Below are 6,718 nucleotides of genomic sequence, written 5' to 3' on the forward strand. Positions count from 1 at the left end.
ATTTTAGGAGCCTTTTCACTTAATTGACTTAATCACAATGGTGGAATTAATGAATCTTGATATGAGACATATTTAAGATTGAAACTTCTTCCACTTATTTTTCAGCGATAGAGTTGACAAGATTATAAATGTGAGATATTTTGCATTTTTGTTAAGGCTTTTCACTCAATGATTGAACTAGTGAATTTTGAAATAAAATGTATTCAAGCTTGACATTTTTTCTAGTTATCCTCAACAATGGAGTTGATAATCTTTGAAGTGAAAAATATGATTTTTAGAAATATTTTCACTTGATTGACTAAATGTCAAGGATGAATATAATGAGTCATATATATGTAGTTAAATATTGGACTTGTATCTTCTTCGGCTTCTTCTCAGCGATGGAGTTGAGTAGCTTAGAAGTAGAGAATTCTTTACATTGTTTTAGAAGCCTTGTATCTTCTTCGACTTCTTCTCAGTGATGGAGTTCAAACTCAATAACTGAGTCAGTTATCTATGGGGTGAGGCTTAGAACCTCTTGTGCTTGTCCTTAGTGATGTAGTTGACAAGCTTCAAAGTAAATCATAATTAACATAGTATCAGCTCTCATATTTGAAGCATTTACACTTCAGAGAACCATCACATTGATGAGTCTTAAAATGCATAATCTCTTTATATTACTTTGTTCTATATGTTTGACCTTCTTCACACTCTGAAATCTCAGTCTTAGGAATGGATATTATGAGCTTTCTAAATGTAGACTCTTTGACATGATCTCTTAAGCACTTTGTGATCTCAATAGCATGAATAACGAAGGGGCCCAAGTGTAGTAGTGGATTGGATTTCCTATTTGAAATGTCTTCATCAAAGAGTCAAGTCCTTCATGGTAAATCATTTACAACTCACACTTTGTAAAAGCTTGATCTTCACTTAACTTGACATTGACTTTTTGTCTATGCTTGCCCAAATGAAGCCCAAATGAAGCTTGCTTTCTCCTCGGATGAGCGTATTCTCTTCTTGGTCAGCCTTAGGAATCCCATTATAAAAGATTTTTCTTGGGGCACTTGGCCCTTTTTTTTAAATGCATGCCACTTTCTTCTGCTTTATCAGTGATATGAATGAAGGCTTCTCTTCACCTTCTCTTTGCTTGACATTCATACTCTCTTTTAGAAAAAATGAGTCAGTCGAAAAAGGTCTTCTTGTAATAGAACCATCTTCCTAGATTTTAGCAGGTGGTATGACATTTGGATGATGCCAACTTGATGGCAAATGTGGGACATGAATTTTAATTGGTGATTGTGGTGGACTAGGTAAAAAGTTGACATAGTCTGAAACTATCCCAAACTTGATCTCAGCTCCAACATGACCCATTCAGACAGAGGGCTCTGATAGCTTAACCTAAGTGTCTTCTCCAAGAAAAATAGTGCATGTTACAGCTTTGTTAGTGTTGTTTGTAGATGCCATTACAATTACCAGAAAGTAACAAATCTCATTAACAACACAAATTTATTATGCATATTTTTTTCATTCACACAATCTTTAAAAATATGGGAGAAGTCATTCCCACTAAGTGTGCCAAATTTTGTGGGGTCCTTTATTCTTACTTGGCCTTTAATATGATTAATCGGCCAAAATAAAGACTCACAAAACATTTTTTTTTATTTTTTATTTGGACTTCAAGGGATTGTGAGTTTCCAACTTACACTAGGGCCGAAAGCCCCTAATATTAATTACCCTGGACACTGTCGCAGGAACCTTTGGTTAAGACATAAGTGTGAACAAAAAACCAAGTTGGAATAATCAATTTCATTCATTTTAACAAACACAAATTCATAGACTTCATTGAAAGTACAAGGGGTTTAAAATTTAATAATATTGACCCTACTTACTTATTTCCTTTTATCTTTATGCAACTTAAACTTATGTGCCTAAGTAAACAGTGATTTTAGCATTTCATCTAATTACGACTATTTTGCCAAAAAGCACGCTTTAACTTTTGTTGACTTTAGGTCTTCGTCAAATTTTGAAATTTGATCTCGAATATGATTTAGGCTTCATGTTGTAAATCCTCCACATTTTGAGAACTACCAACTTGATGATTTGAAATTCTTTTAAAAAAAACTTTGACATTTCGTGCTTGTGAAACTTTTTACAACTTGTGAACTCTTGAACCCTCTAACTTTTGAAGCCTTGAGACCGTTGAACTCATTTGTTGATTAATTTGAAACTTGTATCTTGGACATTTGAGTTTGCATCTTAGATTTGATTTGGATTTTAAGTTGTGGAATCACTATATTGATAGATCACAAACTTGATTTTCCATGATTTGACTTTTCAAAAATTTTGACTTTCATGCTTGTGAAACTTTTTGCAACTTGTGAGCTCGTCAACCCGTTAACTTTTAATACATTGAGGTTGTTGAGCTCATTTAGTAATTCATTTAAAACTTCTATCTTAGACATTTGAGTTTACATCTTGGATTTGATTTTGATTTCAAATTGTGGATTCTCTATGTTGATGAATCACAAACTGATTTTACATAACTTTATTTTTCAAAAGCTTTGGCTTTCATGCTTATGAACTTTTTGTATCTTGTGAACTCTATAACCCTTTAATTTTTATGCCTTGAGGTTGTTGAACTCATTTGCTGATTCATTTGAAACGTGTACCTTGGACATTTGAGTTTGCATCTTGGATTTTATTCGGATTTCAAGTTATGGATTCTCTATGTTGATGAATTACAAAGTCGATTTTACATGATTTCATTTTTCAAAAGCTTTGGCTTTTGTGCTTGTGAAACTTTTTGCAACCCTTGACTTCTGAAACTCTTAAAATATTTGACTTCTATTGTCTTGAGACTGCTAAGTTCAATTGTCAATTCATTTGAATTTTTTTTATGTCTTGTCTCCCTCACATCTTGAGTCATGATTGCTTTTACTTTGAATTTTTTTCTTTGAATGCTTTGATTTTAATTTCGAAAAATTCTCAAGGCATAATAATGGACTTCATTTTTTTTATAACCCCTATAAGTGCAACACCTTAAAGTGAGTTTTACAATTTCATAATTTCTTATTACTCCAATGAGTGTCTACGACCTCAAAATAAGTTTTAGAATTTTGTTTTCCAACTCCAGTTAGCGTTTATGACCTCAAAGTGAGTTTAAGAATCTTTCCCACTCCAACAAGTGTCTACGACCTCAAAGCAAGAATTAGAATTCCTCTAACTTCTAAGAGGACCCACGACCTCAAAGTGAGTTTAACAAAATTTTCCACTCTAATGAGTATCTTTGACATCAAAGTGAGCATTAGAAATTCTTTGACTCTTAAGAGGATTTACAACCTCAAAGAAATTTCCAAAAAGGCCTTCATTTTTGAAGTCTCTCCATCATTCCTAAGAGTGTCTATGACCTCAAAGTGAGTTTGAAAAAAGTTCCCACTCCAATAAGCGTCTATAACCTCAAAGTGAGCATTAAAAATTCTCTAACTCTTAAGAGGATTCAAAACGTCAAAGTATGTTCAGTTTGTTTTCCAACCTACAAAATTACATAAATACCCTTAGCAGCAAATGAATTTCATAATTTTTTCATTTTATTCCTTGTTTTTAAACCAAACTTTTTTCTCTCTTTTCTTTGTTTTTTTACTGAGAAACCCCCGTCCTTTTTTTTTTGGGAACCAACTTCCATTGTTTCAATTGTTTTTAATAACATACAACATGGAGCAATCAACAAACTAAGTGATTTACTTGACTCAAGATCACCCATAGGACTACTATAAGGGAATATACGCAAGATGGCATGAATTTGGCTCCTAAGCTACATACCGTTTTCTGATGAAAATTTGCTTCTCCTATCCATGTAAATAAGATCAATGATCATTCATCAATAAGCCTTTTAAACTGATTGCCAAAACTTCTTGTTGGTGATTCATTGAAGTCAATGTCTGCATTTGTACAAGCAAAGGCCCAAAATGCAATATGTTGACTTTGGCCATTGATGTTAGCCTGTGTTGTATCCATGTTGGTTCTTTCATAATTCTTTTTACTGATTATGAACACAAATTTCTTCAAATGTCTTATGTACTTAGGGTAAAGTTCCACATTGCCATGGCCAGCACCTATAATCCAGAGAGGTTCATATTTTTGTTTGCAAATCACCAAAGTTGTTTCTTATGGGAGTAATCAACAACATCATTTGTTGAACCATGAATAACCAAAATAGGACAGTTCACCGAGCCAATATTGTCAATATTCATATAAATGTAAAACCATTATGAGCATTTGATAGGACTTAGCAATCAGAGACCAGAAAGGATACTACTATGTAGAACTGCAGTTTTAAGTTTGGAAGACACTAGGGCAAGATCAACGGTTGGACAACTACCGACAGATTGACCATATATGATTAGATCCTCATCTTTTTGTAGTATATTGTGTCTTCAGACAATCATATACTACTTCGATGTCTGCATAGGTTTAATACTCACTGGGCTTAATAGTGTATTGCTCATATCCAGAATAATCATACACCATGATAATAACACGAAAGGTATGCACAAAGCTCAATGAAGAGGTCAAACATCCGGCAAAGCAATGTTCCCTCAGCCCTATTGATTCTTTAAATAACCCGCAATGATCTCACTTCCCGGCAGATCGGAAGCCTTATCGTACCTATCTCCCCCGATCACCGCTTTGATTCATAGATCTCCGCTTCCCTTTCATGTTCTTGCATGAGGTTTTTAGAGAGAGAGAAAAAGAGGTTGGAGAGAGAGAGAAAGAAAATGAAAAGTATGCAAGAGTTTGCATGCTTGCATGCCTACATGCATGATTTAAAAAAAAACAATCCAAAGGGATAGGTCCCACCGTGAAAGAGATGCACATGGGATGAATGGATAATGAGCATGGGCACTATGGCATATTAGGTCATCCAGGCATTTTAATTGACCTTTGGCGGCATTTAGAAACACCTATAAATCACTACATGGTGATTTTGGAAAACACAAAAGAAAATGCTGGGCAAACTAATGCCGCTGAAGGAAATGCGTTTTTAGGAAAAATTCTGGCATTTAGTGGTGTTTGTTGTCTTAAAACACTGCTCATAAGTGCTTGTATATAAGTAATACGAAATATACTTTTCTTACATTGAGCATTACTTTTATCAGATTTTATAGCTCATTCGTGTGTATTTGTGTTCTTTTTTGCATTGAGGGTTGTGGAGACAAATTTGGAAGAGAGAAGTAAAAGTGGATCGTGGACATGATTGTTGATGAAGTTCTTGGATCGAACAAAGGTGAAGACACAAGTTGTGCTCAAAGACATGTGGGTGTGTGGCAACCTCCATTGTGCTCAAGTGAATACACAAAGTAGAGGGGCATAAAAGCAGTCACACTCATATGTTCGGATTTGTGCAACATTGTTAAGAGCTTTGTCAGTGAAATTCATTGAAGACGTGACGTGATCTACCGCATGGATGTGTGCACATTCATGTGGCCTCGATGAAAAGTGTGAATTCGGGAACATTTTGGCGAAGTACTGTAGCAAATCGCTATAGCAGTAACTATTCACAGTACGCAGAAAAAGGTCTGAAAATCCACACGACCGTGTGGAAATTCCACACGCCCATGTGGATGCCAGATTCCAGGCCTATGAATACCGCTTTGAGAGTTTTATTTGGGGATCTTTTTCCTATCTTTTGCCCATCTACTGGGGAGAGCGCTGCTAGAGTTTGGAGAGGCTTTTTCTGGGTTTTAGGAGAGGTTCTACGGCATTTAACATCAAGTTCCTTTGGAGAAAATCTATTGGCCCAACTTTCATCGGCATTGATTCGGCAAGGTGTGCCCTAAGTTTGAGAAGGGAACCTTTGGAGAATACGAGGAAGCTTCGTAAGACCATCAATACGGATTACAAGGGGGTTTTATCTATGGATTGCTTGCATTTATCTTTGATTTCATTGTTGATTTTGTATTGCTCCATGGAGAGCTAAACTCCTAATGGGTGCTGGACTTGTAAACCTTAGGATGATTTTGTTTAATTGACTCTTATTATGTTTATTTTATTTGATGTTTTAATTGAGTTTCAATCTTCGTGTGCTTGTTGATTTGATTTTCCCTTAGAGTGACACTAGAGTTGAGAATCTATCTAGGTAATCCTTTGAAGGGGTGACAACTTCATTAGGATAAGACTTAGCGAGATTTAAGAGAGTTGAGAGTGTAAGTCGAGAAGTAGCGGAACGTCCCATTTTCCTTCTAATGTGATTTATCCTATCTCAACGTTCCAAGAGTTCTTTGCGGTCACGATAGAGTGAAGTGCCAAGAGACAAACTCCATTGGGGCTTAGTTGCGCAAGTAATAGAGTGAAGTGTTGAAGTAATCCTTGATCCTGGGGCTTAATCATGACTAGGGGTCTTTTCCCTAGACCAAAGGATTAGATCTATACTAGGGAATAGAAATTTATCACTTGGAATCCCTAGAGCTTCAAGCAGTCCCACACATTATGAGGTGTTGAGAGTATTCCTTTACGCCGGGGCAAAGTGATAAGTGCTTGTGTATTAGTAATGTGAAGTATTCCTTTTCTTACGATGAGCATTGCATTTTCTTAGATTCTATCGCTAATACATGTGAATTTGTGTTCTTTTGTGCATGTAGGGTTGTGGAGACAAATATGGAAGAAAGAAGCCAAAGTAGATTGCGTTTGCACTTTGTTGATGGAATCTTGGAGAGAACAAACGTGAAGACACAAGTTGTGC

At 35.6% G+C, this 6,718-nt stretch overlaps 1 pseudogene; it reads right to left on the reverse strand.

Annotated features, from left to right (window-relative positions):
- Positions 1-3,849: 3,849 nt before the first annotated feature.
- On the reverse strand, positions 3,850-4,555 carry LOC120258710 (annotated as a pseudogene).
- Between the last annotated feature and the right edge of the window lie 2,163 nt (positions 4,556-6,718).

Source organism: Dioscorea cayenensis, chromosome 4, assembly GCF_009730915.1.
Source record: "Dioscorea cayenensis subsp. rotundata cultivar TDr96_F1 chromosome 4, TDr96_F1_v2_PseudoChromosome.rev07_lg8_w22 25.fasta, whole genome shotgun sequence".
In the NCBI taxonomy this organism is placed as follows: Eukaryota; Viridiplantae; Streptophyta; class Magnoliopsida; order Dioscoreales; family Dioscoreaceae; genus Dioscorea; species Dioscorea cayenensis.